We start from the raw sequence: 20,160 nt of genomic DNA on the forward strand, positions 1-20,160 counted from the left end.
TGCCTCTGCTTGTGGGGTATTACTCAAAAAATCTTTGCCCACTCCAATGTCCTACAGAGTTTCTTCAATGTTTTCTTGGGGTAGTATAAAGGGTGAGGTCTTAGATTTAATTCTTTAATCCATTTTGATTTAATCTTTGTATATGGTGAGAGCTAGGGGTCTAGTCTCATTCTTCTGAATACATATACCATTTTCCTACCACTATTTATTGAAGAGATTGTTCTTTTTTCCAATGTATGTTCTTGGCAATTTTGTTGAAAATGAGTTCACTGGAGATGTATGGGTTTGTTTCTGGTTCTCTATTCTGTTCTATTGGTCTATGTGTCTGTTTTTATGCCAGTGCCATGCTGTTTTGGTTAATTATGGCTCTGTAGTATGATTTGAAGTCAGGTAACGTGATTCCTCCAGTTTTGTTCTTTTTGCTCAGGTCAGGATAACTTTGGCTATTGTGGGTTTTTTTGTGGTTCCATACACATTTTAAGATTTTTTTTTTTTTTTCTGTTTCTGTGAAGAATGTCATAGGTATTTTGATTGGAACTGCATTACATCCATAGGTTGCTTTGGGTAGTAGGAATATTTTAACAATATTTAGTCTTCCAATCCATGAAAATGGAATATCTTTCCTTTTGTTTGTGTGTCCTCTTCAATTTCTTTCACCATTGTTTTATGGTTTTCCTTGTAGAGATATTTCACATATTTGCTTAATTCCTAGGAATTTAATTTTCCTTGTAGCTATTATAAATGGACTTAATTTCTTGATTCCTTTTCGGATTGTTTGCTTTTGGCATATAGAAATGCTACTAATTTTTAATGTTAATTTTGTATCCTGCAACTCTACTGAATTTATCAGTTTTACTAGTTTTTTGTAGGGGTCTTTTAGGTTTTTCCAAATAAGATCATACCTGCAAACAAGAGTAATTTGCCTTCTTAATTTCCATTTGGATGTCCTTTCTTTCTTTCTTTTGTTTGATTGCTCTAGCTAGTGCTTTCAGTACTATGCTGAATAATAGTGATGACAATGGGCATCCTTGTCATGTTCTAAGTCTCAGAGGAGAGCCTTTTTTTCAGTTTTTCCCCCATTCACTATGATTCTAGCTGTGGGTCTGCTGTATGTGGATTTTATTATGTTCAGCTATGTTCCTTCTATACCCAACTTTTTGAGAGCATTTCTTAAAAATGAATGTTGAATTTTATCAAATGATTTTTCAGCATCAATTAAAATGTTCATATAGTTTTTGTCTTCCATTCTGTTGATATAATGTATCACACTGAATTTGGTTTACTGGTATGTCCTTCGCATGTCAATTTTGCTGTGGTTTTAATCATAAAGGGATGCTGGATTTTGTCAAATGCTTTTTCTGCATCTATTGAGGTAATCATATGATTTTTAATTGTTTATGTGAATGTAACACATTTATTGACTTGTGTATCTTAAACCACCCCTGCATCCCTAGTATAAAACGCACTTGATTATGGTGTATTATCTTTTTAACATGTTTTTAGAACTGGTTAGCTAGTATTTTGTTGAGGATTTTGCATCTATGTTCATCAGGGATATTGATCTGTAGCTTTCTTTTTTCATTATGTCCTTTCCTGGTTTTGGTATCAGGGTGATACTGGCTTCACAGAATAATTTAGAAAGGGGCCAGATGCCATGGTACATGCCTGTAGTCCCAGCAATTTGGGAGGTCATGGTGGGTGGATTGCTTGAGCTCAGGAGTTTGAGAAAAGCCTGGGCAACACAGTGAAACCCTACCTCTACCAAAAATACAAAAAACTAGCCAGGTATGGAGGCATGTGCCTGTGGTCCCAGATACTTGGGTGGCTGAGGCAGAAGGATCACTTAAGCCTGGGAGGCAGAGGTTGCAGTGAGCTGAGATTGCACCACTGCACTCCAGACTGGGCAACAGAGTGAGACCCTGTCCCCCCCACCCCCCAAAAAAAAAGAAAGAAAGAAAGAAAAAGAAAAGAAGAGAAGGGAAAGGAAGGGAAAAGAAAGAATGATTTAGGGAGAATTTCCCCTTCTTTATCTTTTGGAATAGTTTAAGATTGGTACCAATTCTTCTTTGAATGTCTGATAGAATTCAGCTGTGAATCCATCTGGTCCTGGACTTTTTTTAATTGGTAAATTTTTTATTACTGTTTCAATCTCGCTACTTGTTATTGGTCTGTTCAGAGTTTCTATTTCTTCCTGATTTAATCTAGGAGGATTGCATATATCTAGGGATTTATTCATTGCCTCTAGGTTTTCTAGTATGTGCAAATAAAGGTGTTCATAGTAGCTGTGGATAATCTTTTGTATTTCTGTGATATCAGTTGCAGTATTATCCATTTTTTTTCTAACTGAGCTTATTTGGATTTCTCTTCTTGGTTACTCTCGCTAATGGTCCATATATTTTTTAATATTTTCAAAGAAGCAGCTTTCTGTTTAATATATCTTTTGTAATTTTTGTTTCACTTTCATTTAATTCTGCTTTGATCTTTGTTATTATTTCTTTTCTTCTGCTGAGTTTGATTTTCTGTGTTCTTATTTCTCTAGCTCCTTGAGTTTTGACCTTAGATTGTCTGTGCTCTTTCAGACTTTTTGATGTAGGCATATAATGCTATGAACTTTTCTCTTAGCACTGCTTTTGCTGTATCCCAGAGGTTTTGATAAGCTGTGTCAGTATTATCATTGAGTTCAAAAACTGTTTTAATTTCCTTATTGATTTCATTGTTGGCCCAAGGGTCATTCAGGAGCAGATGATCTAATTTCCATGTATTGGTATAGTTTTGAGGGTTCCTTTTGGAGTTAATTCATAATTTTATTCCACTGTGGTTTGAGAGAGCACATGATATCACTTTGATTTTCTTAAATTTATTGAGACTTGTTTTGTGGCTTATCATATGGTCTATCTTGGAGAATGTTCCATGTGCCGATGAAAAGAATGTATATTCTGTAGTTGTTGGGTAGAATGTTCTGTAAATATCTATTAAGTCCATTTGTTCCAGGGTATAGTTTAAGTATATTGGAATTTCTGTCTTGATGACCTGTCTAGTGCCATCAGTAGAGTATTAAAGTCCCCCAGTATTATTGTGTTGCCATCTATCTCATTTCTTAGGTCTAATAACTGTCTTATAAATTTGTGAGATATACTGTTAAGTGCATAGAATTGTGATATTTTCCTATTGGATTGATCTTTTTATCATTACATAATGCTCTCTTTGTCTTTTTTAACTGTTGCTACTTTTGGTATAAGAATAGCTACTCCTGCTTGCTTTTGGCATTCATTTGCATGGAATATCTTTTTCTATCCCTTTACCTTAATTTTATGTCTTTATGTGTTAGCTGAGTCTCTTGAAGATAGCAGATAATTGGTTGGTGAATTCTTATCCATTCTTGCATTCTGTATCTTTTAAATGGAGCACTTAGACCACTGATATTTAATGTTAGCATTGAGATGTGAGGTACTGTTTTATTCATCATGCTAGTTGTTGCCTGAATACCTTTTTTCATTGTGTTATTGTTTTATAGGCCCTGTGACATTTATGCTTTAAGGAGATTCTATTTTGGTGTATTTTTGAGGTTTTCTTTCAAGATTTAGAGTTCTTTGTAGCAGTTCTTGTAGTCTTGGCTTAATAGTAGAAAATTCTCTCAGCATTTTCCTGAAAAAGACTTTTATCTTCATTTATGAAGCTGTTTTGCTAGATACAAAACTCTTGCTGGAATTATTTTGTTTGAGGAGGCTAAAGATAGGACCCCAATCCTTTCTGTCTTGCAGAGTTTCTGCTAAGAAGCTGGCTGTTAGGGATAGGTTTTCCTTTATAGCTTACCTGATGCTTTTGCCTTATAGCTCTTAAGATTCTTTCCTTCTTGACTTTAGATAATCTGATGACTGTGTGCCTACGTGATGATGATCTTTTTGTGATAAATTTCCCAGGTGTTCTTTGAGCTTCTTGTATTTGGATGTCTAGATCTCTAGTGAGGCCATGAAAGTTTTCCTTGTATTTCCTCAAATGTATTTCCTCAAATACATTTTCCAAACTTTTGGATTTCCCTTCTTTCACAGGAACACCAATTATTCTTAGGTTTTGGCATTTAACATAATCCCAAATTTCTTAGAAGCTTTGTTCATTTTTTAAAATTTATTTTTCTTTGTCTTTGTCTGATTAATTGGAAAGTCTTATCTTTGAGCCCTGAAGTCCTTTCTTCTACTTGTTCTAGTCTATTGTTGACACTTTCCAGGGAACTTTGTATTTCTCTAAGTGTGTCTTTCATTTCCAGAAGTTGTGATTGTGTTTTCTTCCTAATATCTACTTCTCTGGAGAATTTTTCATTCATATCCTGTTTTTTTTTTCCCCATTAAGTTTCTTTTCACCTTTCTCTGGTATTTCCTTCAGTAGCTTAACCTGAATTATATACGTGGCAATTAAGAGACTTCTTCTTGGTTTGGATCCATTGCTGGGGAGTTAGTGTAGTGTGGCCTTTTGGGAGTGATATAGAACTTTGTTTTGTCATATTACTAGAATTCTCTGATTCCTTCTCATTTGGGTAGACTATTTTAGTGGAAAAATCTGGAACTCAAAGGCTGCTGTTCAGAGTCTTTCAACCCACACAGTGATCCTTTGATATGGTGCAATTCCCCTTCCCCTGGGATGGGGATTCCTGGGAGCCTGACTGCAGGGATAGTTATTGCTCTTCTAGATCTAGTCACCCAGCAGGAGTATCAGGCTCTGGGCTGGTGCTGGGGAATGTCTGTAAAGAGTCCTGTGATGCAACTTGTTATTGGTTTGTTCAGGTTTTGGATTTCTTCATGGCTCAATATTGGTAGGTTGTATGTGTTTAAGAATTTATCAATTTCTTCCAGGTTTTCTAAGTTGTTGGCATAAAGTTGTTCATAGTAGCCACAAATAAACCTCTGAATTTTTGCAGTATCAGTTGTAATGTCTCCTTTTTAATCTCTGATTTTATTTGGGTCTTGTTTTTTCTTAGACTGGCTAAAGATTTGTCAATTTTGTGTTTTCAAAAAACAAACTTTTAGTTTTGTTGATCCTTTGTAATGTTTTTCTCAATTTTATTTCTGCTCTGATTTTTATTTCTTGTCTTCTACTAATTTTGGGTTTGATGGCTTTTGCTTTTCTAGTTCCTTAACATACATTGTTAAGTTAAAATTGTTCTTCTTTTTTGATGTAGGCACTTAAAGCTATAAACTTCCCTCTTAGTACTAGGTTTGCAGGATTCCACAAGTTCCGGTATGTTGTGTTACATTGTCATTTGTTATGAGAAATTTCTCAGTTAATTTCTTCATTGACCCACCGGTCATTCAGCAGCATAGTGTTTAATTTCCATGTGTTTGTATAGTTTTCAAAATTCCTCGTTATTGATTTCTAGTTTTATTCCATGTGGTCAGAGAAGATGCTTGATATTTCATTTTTTAAAAATGTTTTAAGACTTGTTTTCTTACCTAACATATGGTCTATTCTTGAGAATAGTCAATGTGCTTAGGAAAAGAATGTGTATATAACTTATATCCCTTTTCTGAATTGACCTTTATCATTATATAGTGATCTTTTTGTCTCTCCTTATAGTTTTTGTCTTGAAATCTATTTTATCTGATGTAAGTATAGCTAGTCCTGCTCTTTTTTAGTTTCTATTGGCATGGAATATCTTTTTCCATCTTTTTGTTTTCAGTCTACGTGTGTCTTTATAGATGAACAGTGTTTCTTATAGGCAATAGATCTTTGGGTTTTAGCTTTTTATCCATTTAACCAATCTATGTCTTTTGATTACAGGGTTTAGTCCATTTGCCTGTAATGTTGTTACTGATAAGTAAGGTCTTACTCCTGCCATTTTGTTACTTGCTTTCTGGTTGTTTTGTGGTCTTTTCTTCCTTCCCACCTTTCTTCCTGTCTTCCTTTCAGTGAAGGTGATTCTCTCTAGTGGTATGATTTAATTTCTTGCCTTTTATTATTTATGTATCTATTATATGTTTTTTGATTTGAAGTTATCATGAGGCTTGCAAATACTATCTTATAACCCATTACATTTAGCTAATAGCATTTTTTTTTTTTTTTTGAGACAGAGTCTTGCTCTTTCCCCTAGGCTGGAGTGCAGTGGGGCGATCTCGGCTCACTGCAACCTCCGCCTCCTGGGTTCAAGCAATTCTCCTGCCTCAGCCTCCCGAGTAGCTGGGACTACAGGTGCACGCCACCACGCCCAGCTAGTTTTTGTATTTTTAGTAGAGACGGCGTTTCACCATGTTGGCCAGGATGGTCTCGATCTCTTGACCTCGTGATCTGCCCGCCTCGGCCTCCCAAAGTGCTGGGATTACAGGCTTGAGCCACCGCACCCGGCCCAGCTAATAGCAATTTAACAGTTTACATAAACTAATAAAAAAACTCTGCACCTCAGCTTTGTCTCCTTACTTTTTAAGTTTTTGTTTTTTCTATTTATATTTTATTGTACTTTCTATGTCTTGAAATTTCTTGTAGCTATTTTTTTATTGGATCCTCTTTTAGTCTTTTTACCTAAGAGTAGTTTATACACCAGAATCACAGTGTTATAATATTCTGTGTTCTTCTGTGTGCTGACTACTACCAGTGAGTTCTGTACCTTCAGATGATTTCTTATTGCTCATTAACATTCTTTTTTTTTTTTTTTTGAGACTGAGTTTCTCTCTGTTACCCAGGCTGGAGTACAGTGGCATCATTTTGGCTCACTGCAACCTATGCCTCCCAGATTCAAGTGATTCTCATGCCTCAGACTACTGAGTATCTGAGATTACAGGTGTGTGCCACCACGCCCAGCTAACTTTTATATTTTTAGTAGAGACACTCTTTCACCATATTGGCCAGGCTAGTCTTGAACTCCTGACCTCAAGTGATCCTCCCACCTTGGCCTCCCAAAGTGCTGGAATTACAGGCGAAAATCCTTCTATTTCTTTTTTAATTTTTTTATTTTTTGAGATGAAGTCTCTCTCTGTTGCCATGGCATGATCTCAGCTCACTGTAACTTCTGCCTGCTGGGTTCAAGGGATTCTCCTGCCTCAGCCTCCTGAGTAACTGGGTCTATAGGCATGTGCCACCACACCTGGTTAATTTTTGTATTTTTGGTAGAGATGGGGTTTCACCACATTGGTCAGGTTGGTCTTGAACTCCAGACCTCAAATGATCCACCCGCCTTGGTCTCCCAGAGTGCTGGGATTGCAGGTGTGAGCCACCATGGCTGGCCCATCTTTTTATTTCTGACTGGAGAATTCCCTTTAGAATGTTTTTGTGAGACAGGTCTGGTAGTGATGAAATCCCTCAGACTTTGTCTGGGAATATCTTTATTTCTCCTTCACGTGTGAAGGATATTTTCACTGGATATAGTATTCTAGGGTAAAATATTTTTTCCTTCAGCTCTTTAAATATGTCATGATACTCTCTCCTGGCCTGTAAGCTTTCCACTGAAACATCTGCTACCAGATGTATTGGAGGTCCATTGTATGCTATTCATTTTATTTCTCTTGCTGCTTTTAAGTTAATTTAAGTTTTAAGTAATTTCTCTTGCTGCTTTTCTTTATCCTTGACTTTTCGGAGTTTGACTACTAAATGCCTTTAGGTAGGTTTCTTTAGATTAAATCTGTCTGGTGTTCTATAACATTCTTGTACTTGGACATGGATACCTTTCTCTAGATTTGGGAAGTTTTCTGTTATTATCCCTTTGAATAAACTTTCTACCCCTCTCTTTCTCTACCTCCCCTTCAAGGCCATTAACTTAGATTTGTTCTTTTGAGGCTATTTTCTTGATCTTGTAGGTGTGCTACATTCTTTTTACCCTTTTTTTTCTTTTGTCTCCTCTATCTCTTTTGAATTAGCCCCTATTCAAGCTCACTAATTCATTCTTCTGCTTGATCATTTCTAGTATTAAAGACTCTGATGCATTCTTCAGTATGTAAATTGCATTTTTCAACTCCAGAATTTTCTGCTTTTTAATTATCTCAATTTCATCATTAAATTTATCTGACTGAATTCTGAATTCTTTCTCTGTGTGATCTTTAATTTATTTGCATTTCCTCAAAATGCTGTTTTGAATTCTCTTTCTGAAAGGTTACATAGCTCTGTTTCTCTAGGATTGGTCCCTGGTACCTTATTTAGTTCATTTAGTGAAGTTGTGTTTTCCAGGATGGCCTTGATCCTTATGGATGTTTGTCAGTGTCTGGGCATTAAAGAATTAGTTTTTTGGCTGGGCCAAGATCACGCCATTGCACTACAGCCTGGGTAACAAGAGCGAAACTCCATCTCAAAAAAAAAAAAAAAAAAAAAGAATTAGTTTTTTTATTGTTGTCTTTGCAGGCTGGGTTGTTTGCACCCATTCTTGTGAAGGCTTTTCAGATATTTGAAATGGCTTGGTGTTGTAATATAAGCTATATCTGCATTGGGGGGCACCTTGGTGGTCTGGATTAGACCCAGAAGAATTCTCTGGACGACCAGGCAGACTTACCTTACTTTTTCCCAGAGTTTTTTTTTCTCTCTCTCTCTTACTGTTTCTCTTTCTTTCTTTCTCTCTCTCTCTCTCTCTCCCCTGCCTCCCTCTCTCCCTCTGTTCTGAGCTGCTTGGAGCTGGAGAAGGGGTGTCACTAGCACCTCAGTGGCCACAACCACTGGGATTGTGCTGGGTCAGACCTGAAGCCAGCAAAGCACTGGGGCTTGGCCAAAGCCTGCTGTAACCACTACCTGGCTATTGCCTATGTTTGCTCAAGGTCCTAGGGCTGTACAATTAGCAGTAGGTGAAGCCAGCCAGGCTTGCATCCTTCCCTTCAGGGAAAGAAGTTCCCTCAGGCCCCAGGTGCGTCCAGAGATCTTTTCCCTAAGCCAGGGACTGGAGTAAAAAACCCTAGAAATCTACCTGGAGTTACATTGTTCTGTAGCTGTGCTGGCACTCAAACCACAAAATGCAGTCCCTCTCACTCTTCCCTCTCCTTTCTACAGGCAGAGGAGCCTCAGTCTGTGGCTACCACCACCAGTTCCATAGGAAGTACTGCCAGGTTACTAACAGTGTTCACCTATGGCCAAAGGTCTCTTCCGTCAGCTTGCAGTGAATGCTGACAGGCCTGAGGCTAACACTTCAGCGAAGTGGGCTCTCCTCTGCCTGCTGGGTTCAAGTGATTCTCCTGCCTCTGGCTTAAGGCAGGTCCAGAAATATCATCCAAGAGTCAAGTCCTGGAATTGGGGACCCTAAAAGCTCACTTGGTGTTCTACCCTGCTGTGGCCAACCTGGTACTTAAAGTACAAGACAAAGTCCCATTTACTTTTCCTTCTGATTTTCTCAGAAGGAGTCTCTCACCAGAGCCACCACACCTGGGAATGTGGCTGATCTCACCTGAAACTGGAATGTGTTACAGAGTCTCACTCAAGGCCCACAGCATTTACCTAGGTATTGCTGCTGGTTATTCAGGGCCCAAGGGCTTAGTTTGCAGGTGATGGGTCCTGCCAGGACTGAGTCCTTCCCTTCAAGGCAGTGGGTTCTCTCTTGGTCCTATGTGGTCTAGAAATGTCATCCCAGAGCTATGGCCTGGAAAAAAGGTTTAATTACTCTGACTGGTGCCCTATCCTACTGTAGCTGACCTGGTATCCAAGATGTAAGACAGGCTCTTCTTTATCCTTCCCTCTCCTCAAGTGGAAGGAAGTGGGGTATCTTTTGGAGCCACAAAATGTGCAGCCTGTAATTGGGGAAACAGTGGTGGAAGCACTCTCTTAGCTGCCCTGGCTGCTGTCTCAGAGGGTCATGTGTCCCCAAAACTCCAATGGCTCTGAGCCCAGCCCTGTATTAGGACTTGCTAAAAGTTGCAGTCCTTGTGATCAAGACTGCTTTTTAAGTTTATATAGGGCCTCAGAGTACTTTAATCATGGTGGTGAGGCTTGCCAGAACTCAAGTTCTGACTGCTGGGATAGGTTATTCCCCTCTGGCTAGTGCTGGTTTATATACTTCTTCCGTGGGTGGGCTTCAGCTGAGGGCAGCCTGGTTTTGCTTTCCACTGTTACAAGGAAGCACTCAGTTCAATGTAAAGTCCTATAATCTCTAAGCTCTTTCCCTCCCAAGATTCTCTCTCTATACCATGTGGCTACTGACCAGGGATGGGGGAAGAGATGCATCTGCAATTCAAGACAGTCTTTCCTACCCTCTTCAGTGACCTTTTAGTGACATGAAGTTAAAACCAGTGAGTGCTCATCTGATTTTTGGTTCTTTACAACTGTGCTCTTTGTGTAGTCATTAAGTTTGTGTTCTTAAGGGGTGGAGGGGGGATGACTGGTAGAGCCTCGTATTTGGCCATTTGCTCCACCCTTTAAATACCCTTCTTAGGAAGCCAAATTGACGCAGAATGAATCTGTAAATTCAGTAATGATCCTCTTCATATTGCCTGAGTTTAAAGAGGACAGTTCTTTTCTAAGGAGGGGAGTAAAATCTATTAGAAAGCATGGCTTGAGTTTTTGTCAACCTCATGGACTATTCTCACAATAAAAACTGTAAAAATAAATTAAAGGGAGAAGTTACAAAATTAAAATCATGTAAAAATCAACATTTATTGTATACCTACTATGTGCCAACTTTAGGACTAGGGATATGCCAGTGGAAAAACAAAAAATTCCTGCCATGTGGCTCTTACATTGCTGTGGAAGGGCATGGACATACAGATGAAGATATATATCCATATAGATATACATCTATTCCTAACATGTATATGTATGATAGGTAAATAAAAGCATAGGTGTGTGTTGTAGGACTGCTGTGGTGATAAGTACAACTGGAGAAATAACAAGGGAGAATAGTCAATGAGTATGAGGAAGGGAGTGTGACCATACAGTAGACTATGAGAGACTGAATCATGTAGATAACTGGGGGATGAGCATGCCAAGCAGGTTTGGATCTGTGTTCCCACCCAAATCTCAAGTTGAAATGTCATCCCCAATGTTGGAGGAGGCCTGATGGGATATGATTGGATCATGGGAGTGGATTTCTCATGAATGGGTTAGTACCATCCCCTTGGTACTGCCCTCACAATAGTAAGTTAATTCTTATGAGAGGGTTGTCTAGAAGTGTGTGGCACCCTCCCTCTCCGCCCACCACTCTCTCGTTCTTGCTTTTGCCACGTAACTCATTCCATGAAGATAAGCTCCTGCTTGGCCTTCCACCATGATTACAAGCTTCCAGAGGCCCCCCAGAAGCAGATGCCACTAAGCTTCATGCACAGCCTGCAAAACCATGACCAAGTAAACCTCTATATAAATTACCCAGTCTCAGGTGTTTCTTTACAGCAATATATGAACACTCTAGTACAGCAGGAGTAACAGCATATGTGAAGGGCTAAGGTGGAGAGAACCAGAACTGTCTGAGAAACAATGTTGCTCCTGGATTGAAAGTGAGCAGAGGAGGAGATAGGAAGGATAGGCAATAAATTAAAAGTTTTAAAAGCTTAAGCCATTATTTAAAGACTAAAGCAAAGTCATTAAAACAAACATTTTAGTGATATGACAACAATTCAACATGGTCTACTATGTGAAAGGCAGTTTTAGAAATTGCAAAAAATCCTGCTCACATTTTAGCAGAATGAAAATTCTGACATAAAATGGAATAAGAGAAAGAAATACAAAATGGTAGCTCAATGGCCAGGTGTGATAGTTCATGCCTATAATCCTAGCATCTTGGTAGGCCAAGGTGGGAAGACCACTTTAGGACAGGAGTTCAAGACCAGCTTATGCAACATAGCAAGACCCCAACTTTACAAAAAAAAGTTTAAAAAATTAGCTGTATGTGGTAGTACATGCCCATGGTCCCACCTACTCATGAGGCAGAGGTGGGAGGATTGCTTGAGCCCAAGAGGTTCGAGGCTGCAATGAGCCATGATTGCACCCTGTCTCAAAGAAAAAAAAATTATATTTCAAAATAGGAATTAATAATGACTGTAATACTATAAAACAATGTTGAATGCACAATTTAAAAATGTTCAGAAATAAAAGAAGATAAATGATTTAAAATACGTAACAATATGAGAAATGATTCAAAATATATAATTCACAACATGAGGCCATGTTCAGTGACTCATGCCTGTAATCCCAACATTTTGGGAGGCTCAGGCGGGTGGATCGCTTGAGCCCAGGAATTCAAGACCAGCCTGGGCAACATGGTAAAACCTTGTCTCTACAAAAAAACAAAAACAAAAAGAAAACCAAAACTACGCAAATGTGGTAGTGCATGCCTATAGTCCCAGCTACTCAGGAGGCTGAGGTGAGGGGACTGCTTGAGCCCAGCAGGCAGAGGCTACAGTAAGCTATAACACCACTGCACTCCATCCTGGGTGATAGAGTGAGACTGTGTCTCAAAAAAACAAAACAGAACAAAGAAACAAACAATATGAAAGATTAAGTGGTAGAACATGTTAAGTAGAGATATAACAGAAAATACTTTTTAAAGGATTTAAATCTAACTTCTAAAGATGAAAACTACAATGGTTGAGATATAAAATACATTGAATAAGATTTGTAAATTGGACATTGCAGAAGAAAAGATTCATAAATTTGTAGGCATAGAAACACACTGAGAAAAAAACTCCAAAAAAAGTAGTAGATTATTAGTAAGTTTATAAGAAAATATCAAGTGGCCTAATGTATATGTAAGTCGAATACACAGAGGAATGGGGTAGAGGAAGCGGAAAAAATATTTGAAGAAATAGAAGCCAAAATCTTTTCCAAATCTGATGAAAATTATAAAATGAAAGATCAAACACCTCTGCAAATCCCAAGTACAAGAAACATGAAAAACACATCAAGGCTAATCATAAACTGTTCAAACCAGAGATAAAGAAAAAATCTTCAGCAGCATGAACAGGAACTATGACAGGAGAAAAAAAACAGCCAACTGAATCCCTCCATTCCCGCTGTAGTGCACACTGTGACTGGGACCGCCAACACTCAGCCCCTACCTGGGACCCATAGTCTAGCACAGTGTTCCCAGGTGGTAACAGAGGGGAAGATCATGTATGCAGCAGCAATGGAGAGAGAAAAAGAAAAGGAGAAAGAAGGGGAGTTTGATTGGTACTGGCAGTGGAGAAAGAAAAAAGGAAGGGAAGGAAAGCCTTGTGCTAAGGGGTCTGTCAGCAAAGTAAACCCCCCCAAATAAAGTTATTTCAGTTCAAAAAATAATAATTAAACAAATGAACGAAAGATAAAATCTTCAAAGGAGCCAGAGGGGTGGAAAAAACAAGTATAGGAAAAACAGCAGATTTCTTACTGGAAACAGTACAAGCACCTTCTTAAAAAGAAGACAATAGAGCAACATCTTTAATGCAATGAAGAAGTAAATCATAATAATAAACAAAAACAAACCACCCTGTCAACTTACAATTTTGTGCCCAGTAAAAGTAGTTTTCAAAAACATAGGTGACGTTTTCAGACATACAGAAGCTAAATGAATTCATCATCAAATATCTGCACTACAGGAAAAGTTGACAGAAGACAGAAAGAAAATAGTATCAAAACAATATTTTGGCAGAGAGGCAGAAAGAAAAACTATCAAAATAATATGTGTAATTAAAGTCTGATGGAAGAGGAAGATAATAATTATCTGAAGAAATAATGGAACAGCATTAAAGATGGTAATTACATGGGTAAATATATAAAACTATTTTCTTGTTAAATCTCTTTAAAAGATAATTGACAATTTAAACAAATAGCAATGTATCATGGGGCTTATAAGATATATATAAAAGTTGCTGGCAACAATAACATAAATGCTGGAAGAGGAGATATGAAGGTATATTATTTTAAAGTTCTTAAATAAGGAGTATAAGTATAGTATTACTTAAAGGTAGATATGATAAATTAAAGATATTTTATATAAACAGTAACCACCTGAATAGCAAAGCAAAGAATCATAGCTAATAAGCCAATAAGGATAATGGAATCAAAGAAAGTTTTCAATCCAAAAGAAAGCAAAAAGATGGAAAAGGAAACAAAGAAAAGATGAGACAAACAGAAAACAAACAGCAAGACAATTGACTATAACCATATCAATTATCACGCTATATGTAACATTTTAACTATCTCAATTAAAGGGAGAGATTGTCGGTGGAATTAAAAAGCAAGACCCACCTACATGCTGTCTATAAAAGATACCTAACAAAATGGAAAGATTAAAAATAAAAGAGATGAGATATCTGATTTCAGCTCATAGATGGAAAGAGGCAGAAAGAGTGTCACCATCATCCTATAAGACAAAAACTGGACAAACTGCAAACTAAAGATTTTTCTTGAATCCATCAGAAAGCTGAGGTCACAGGGCAGACAACTAACCAGAAACCTGGAGAAAGACAGGAGCCTACAGAAAGAAACAGGGCACAATCTTTGGCTTTACCTGAGACAGACAGCTCCAAATGCATGTAAGGTAGTAGGAAGATTAAACCAGATTTTTTAGTGAACTGCTAAACACCAAGTGTGGGCTAATGAGGGAGCATGATGTCTATAGGGGACTGAAACATAATAAGGTTTTCACCCTCACACAGGTAATTTCTCCAGCGACCTCATCAGGTTCTCACAGAGATAACTGGGGAGAATCCAGAGAAAGATACCCCCTTTAGTGGTGCCGGCTATCGGAGAAGAAAGGCAGCTACTCCTAAAATCTGTTCAGATCCAATCCCCTAATTTCCACTACAGATCCACAGATGATATCTGCAGAAGAAAGCATTAATGAAATTCCACTGCAGCTTGGGGAGAGGAATGGAGATCACTACTATTATGGGCTGAATTGTGTTGTGCCCATAGCAACCCCATTCCCAAATTTCAGAAGTTGGAACCCCAATCCCCAATTTGACTGTATTTGAAGATAAGGACTGTAAGGAGGTAAGTAAGGTTAAGTGAGGGCATAAGGATAGGATTAGTGTCCTTTTAAGAAGAAACACCTGAAAGCTCCCTGATGTGTAAGGACACAGTGAGAAGGTGGCAAGCCAGGAGGAGAGCTCTCACTAGAATCAATTGGCCCTTTGATCTTGGACTTCCCAGCCTTCAGAACTGTAAGAAAATAAATTTCTGTTGTTTTGGCGACAATGTCTATGGTATTTTGTTATGGCAGCCCTTGGAGATAATCACCAAAAGAAAATACCAATATCAAGAATGAAAGAGAGAACATCACTATCAATCCCATCAACACTAAAAGGATAATACAGAAATATTACAAACAACTTCGTGTTCATAAATTTGATAACCAAGATGAAACACCAGTTCCTTGAAAGACAAACGACCAAATTCAATAAATAATAGATAACCTGAATAGCCCTATATCTACTGAAGAATGTGAATTTGTAGTTAAAATCTTCTCACAAAGATATGTCAAGGTTGACATGGCTTTGCTGGTGAGTTCTAATGAATATTTAAGAAAGAAATACCATTTTGAGTGGGCACGGTGGCTTATGCCTGTAATTCCAACATTTTGCAAGGCCAAGGCAGGCAGATTGCTTGAGCCCAGGAGTTTGAGAACAGCCTGGACAACACAGTGAAACACTGTCTCTACAAAAAAAATACAGAAAACTTTTAGCCAGGTGTGGTGGTGCATGCCTGTAATCCCATCTATTTGGGAGGCTGAGGCTGCAGTGAGCCGTATTTGTGCTGCTGCACTTCAGTCTGGGTAACAAAGCAAGACCATCTCGGAAAAAAAAAAAGAAAGAAAAAAGAAAAGAAATAAAAATTTTGCAAAAATTCTTCCAGAAAATAAAAAAGGGAACACCTTTTAACTCATTCTATGAGGCCAGCATTGCCCTGATACAAAACAAGGTAAAGATGTTAACAACAACAAAAACTTAGACCAATATGCCAAACATACATGCAAAAATTGATGAATGTGAGCACATTAAATTCAACAATATATAAAAAAGATGAATACATCATTACCAAGTAGAGATTATTTCAGAAAAGCACAGTTGATTTAACATTCATGTATCAATTGATGTATTAATTTCCTAGGGCTCCAATAACAAAGTACCACCAACTGAATGGCTTACAAAAAGCAAAATTCACTGTCTTACAGTTCTGGGTGCCAGAAGTACAAAATCCAAGTATCAACAGGGACATCCTCCTTCTGAAGGTGCTAGCAAAGGATCTGTCCCAGGTCTCTCTCTTAGCTTCTGTAATTTCAGGTGTTCCTTGGCTTGCAGATGGCCATCTTTTCTCTGTGTCTCTTCACGTGGTGTTCTTGCTGTGTGTGTATCTGTGCCCAAATTTATCCTTTTTATAAAGACACAAGTCATATTGGATTACTGCCCATCCTAATTCCTAATTTTATCTCAATTACCTCTATAAAGACCTCATTTCCAAACAAGTGACATTCAAAGGGACCGGGGATTATGACTTCAATATATCTCTTTTGGAGGGATACAATTCAATCTCTATATAAAATATAAAACTAAAAGAAAAAAAAAGCAAAGCAATCATTTCCACAGATGTAGAAAAGCCTTAATGAAATCCAACATTCATCCTTGATGAAAGCTCTCAAGTCTTCCTCCATCTTGATAAAGAACATCTACAAAAAACCCTGAGCTAACATCCATAATTGAGAGTAAAAGACTGACAACTTTCCAAGATCAGAAGCAAAGAAAGGATGTCTGGTCTCATCACTTTTATTCAACACTGTACTTGAGCTTCTAGTCAGTGCAGAAGAAAAAGAACTAACAGGCCTCCAGAATAGGAAGGAAGTAAACTGTCTTTATTCACAGACAACAAATCCTGAATATATAGAAAATCTAGCAAAATCCACAAAAAAGCTGCGAGAACTTGTAAGTCATTTTTACAAGATGACAGATACAAGATTAATGTTAAAAAATCAATTGTAGGCCAGGTGCAGTGGCTCATGTCTGTAATCCCAGCACTTCAGGAGGCCGAGGCAGGTGGATCACAAGGTCAGGAGTTCGAGACCAGTGTTACCAACATGGTAAAACTTGTCTCTATTAAAAATACAAAAATTATCTAGGCATGGTGGTGTGTACCTGTAATCCCAGCTACTCAGAAGGCTGAGGCAGGAGGATCACTTGAACCTGACAGGCAGAGGTTGCAGTGAACAGAGATTGCACCTCTGCACTCCAGCCTGGGTGACAGAGCAAGACTCAGTCTCAAAAAAAACAAAAACAAAAACAAAAACAAAAACAAAAAACTATTGTACCAGCCTGAGAAACACAGTGAGACCCTATCTCTACAAAAAATACCAAAATATTAGCTGGGTGTGGTGACGCACACCTATAATCCCAATGTATTAGTCTGTTTTAACATTGCTATAAAAAACTACCCGAGACTGGGCAATTTATGACAAAAAAGAGGTTTAACGGACTCATAGTACTGCAGGCTTAATAGAAAGTAGCACTGGGAGGTCTCAGGAAACTTCTATTCATGGCAGAAGACTAAGGAGAAGCAAGCACAGATTATCATGGCAGAGCAGGAGAGACAGAACAAGGGAGGGGGGAAGTGCCAGACACTTTCAAAAAACCAGATCTCATGAGAACTTACTATTACGAGAACAGCAAGGGGGAAGGAAGTTCACCCCATGATTCAATCACCACCCACCAGACTCCCGGGGATTAGAGTTCAATGTGAGATTTGGGTAGGGACACACAGCCAAACCATATCACCCAGCTAATCAGGAGACTGAGGCAGGACTGCTTGAACCCGGGAGGTGGAGGTTGCAGTGAGCCATGATCACACCACTGCACTACAACCTGAGCAACAGAGCAGGAATCCTCTTAAAAAAAAAAACAAAAAAACCCTCAATCATATTTTTACATACTATCTGACATAAGGTATTTGTCCCTTCCAAATCTCATCTTAAAATCTGATCCCCAATGTAGGGCCTAGTCAGAGATGTCTGGGTCATAGGGGAAGATCCATCAGGAAAACTTAATGCTGCCATTGCATAATGGGTGAGTTCTCACTCTGTTAGTTCCCTCCAGAGCTGACTGTTAAAAAGAGCCTGATCACTACCTCCCCTTTTTCTTGCTTCTCCTCTGACCATGTGATCTGCAGACAGCCTCCCCTTCACTGAGTGGAAGCAACCTGAAGCCCTCACCAGGAGCAGCCTACAGAAGTGTGAGCCAAATAAACCTCTTTTATTTATAAAGTATTCAGTCTCGGGTATTCCTTTTTAGCAACACAAATGGACACTATCAAAGAACAACTGAAAATTTAAACATTAAAATGTCATTTACATAATATCAAGAAGTATAATGTCCCCCCTCATCCTTAGATTTATGGATAAATCAGACACAGGGTGATATGGTTTGGCTCTGTCCCTGCTCAAATCTCATCTGGAACTGTAGTTACCATAATCCCTAGATGTTGTGGGAAGCACCCAGTGGGAGGTAATTGAATCATGGGGGTGGCTACTTCATTGCTGTTTTCTGAGGTTTTATATAGGGGCTTTTCCCTCTTTGCTTGGCACTTCTCCTTCCTGCTGCTCTGTGAAGAAGGACATTTGCTTCTGCTTCTGCCATGATTTAAAGTTTCCTGAAGCCTCCCCAGCCATGCTGAACTGAGTCAATTAAACCTCTTTCCTTTATAAATTACCCAGTTTCAGGTATGTCTTTATTAGCAGCATGAGAATGGACTACAAAAGATCAAAACATTTGCTGAGTGAAATAACACCTAAACAAATGAAGAGGCTTACTTTGTTCAAGGGTCGTAACTCAATATTGTTAACATGTAAATTATTCTCATGTGGATCTATAGATGAAATGTAACTCCAATAACAATCCCAACTTTTTAAAGTGACAAGCCGATTTTAATATTCATATGAAAACCCAAGGGACTAAATGAGCCAAAACATTTTTGAAAACAAAAGATTGGAGGCCAAACACGACGTATTTTTTTTTTTTTCCTTTGAGACGAGTCTTGCTATGTGGCGGACTGGAGTGCAGTGGCGCGATCACGCTCACTGCAACCTCTGCCTTCCGGGTTCAAGCGATTCTCCTCCCTCAGCCTCCTGAGTAGCTGGGGCTACAGGCGCACTCCACGACGTCTGGCTAATCTTTTATACTTTACTAGAGACAGGGTTTCACCACATTGGCCAGGATGGTCTCCATCTCCTGACCTCGTGATCCACCCGCGTTGGCCGTCCAAAGTGCTGGGATTACAGGCGTGAGCCACCGCACCCGGCCACACAATGTGATTTTAAGATTCTTAATTAATCTACAGGAGTCAAGACAGTGTGGAATTTTTGGAGAGAGAAATATAATAAATTGTCAGAACAGAAAGTCTTAGACCTACACCTGATGCTTTAGGGACAACTGATTTTTGACACAGGTGCAAAAGCTATTCAGTAAGAAAAAGCTCTCTGAACAAATGACACCATTCATATGCAAAAAAACAACTTAAGATCCATACTAGGCACCACATACAAAAATTAGCTCTAATTGGATCACATATCTCAATATAAAACCTAAAATTCTAAAACTTGTGTCGGAAAACACAGAAGAGATCCTCTGTGTCCTTGGGTTGGGCAAATTCTTTGGACAGACCAAAAACAAAACCCTATGATCCGATCCGTGCCGCCGAACAGCCCTGCTTTCCCCACTTAGCCTGCGGTCACGCTAGGATCCCGCCTCTCTTCCCGCCCCGGACCCTCCTGGCCCCGCCCCAACCCGCCCTCTCCGTCCCGCCCGGCTGCCTAGTCTTCAGCCGGAAGAGCCGCCGGGGCAGGGAAGTTGAGGCGGTGAGCGGCCAGGCCTCGGTGGAGCGCGCAGGCTGGGGCAGAGCCGCAGGCGTTAGGCCGCCCGACAGAGCCCGCGCGTCCCCGCTGTCGGTGGCGCCTCCAGCGCCTACGCGCACGCGCGTGCCCCGCCCCGCCAGCCTTCTCCGGCTGGAGACTAACCCGCCACCCGGCCGGAGCATTCTGCGCCTCTCGGCCTCGGGAGCAGCGCGTCCCAGCGACTTCTGACACAGCCAGTAAGTGATAGTCGCCTCTTTCTTTCGCGGTTATGTTTTTCTCCGGTTCGTCCCAAGTCTCACTCACGTCTCCTTTCTTCAAAAACTATTCAACTCCGGGACCGGACAGGCACGGGAGCTGCCCGGGAGAAGAGCCCGGGAAGTGTCAGAGATTGCCGAGGTGTCGTAGGGCAGGGGCTGCGTGCAGAGACCCTGTGAATTAGAAAGTTTGGAAAGCATGCCTTC

The 20,160-nt window shown here is 39.4% G+C and overlaps 1 protein-coding gene and 1 long non-coding RNA gene across 8 annotated transcripts in view; both read left to right on the forward strand.

Annotated features, from left to right (window-relative positions):
* Positions 1-339: 339 nt before the first annotated feature.
* On the forward strand, positions 340-19,365 carry LOC119473065. Its single transcript, XR_005202230.1, has 3 exons — positions 340-349; positions 4,454-4,457; positions 18,068-19,365. It is a non-coding gene; the product is annotated as an uncharacterized LOC119473065 (long non-coding RNA).
* A 283-nt stretch (positions 19,366-19,648) lies between these two features.
* The window catches only part of MCM9 (minichromosome maintenance 9 homologous recombination repair factor), a 145,410-nt gene continuing 144,898 nt past the window's right edge, over positions 19,649-20,160 (forward strand). For 4 of the 7 annotated variants that reach the window (XM_037742950.1, XM_037742951.1, XM_017541071.2 and 1 more), the window contains exon 1: positions 19,652-19,935. The gene's annotated coding sequence lies outside the window, so the exon portion shown is untranslated. Of the gene's footprint in view, positions 19,936-20,160 lie in introns of all 7 variants that reach the window. The other 3 variants (XM_017541070.2, XM_017541066.2, XM_037742949.1) reach the window with 2 other exon arrangements.

The sequence above is a fragment of the Cebus imitator genome, unplaced genomic scaffold (assembly GCF_001604975.1).
Source record: "Cebus imitator isolate Cc_AM_T3 unplaced genomic scaffold, Cebus_imitator-1.0 Scaffold130, whole genome shotgun sequence".
NCBI lineage: Eukaryota > Metazoa > Chordata > Mammalia > Primates > Cebidae > Cebus > Cebus imitator.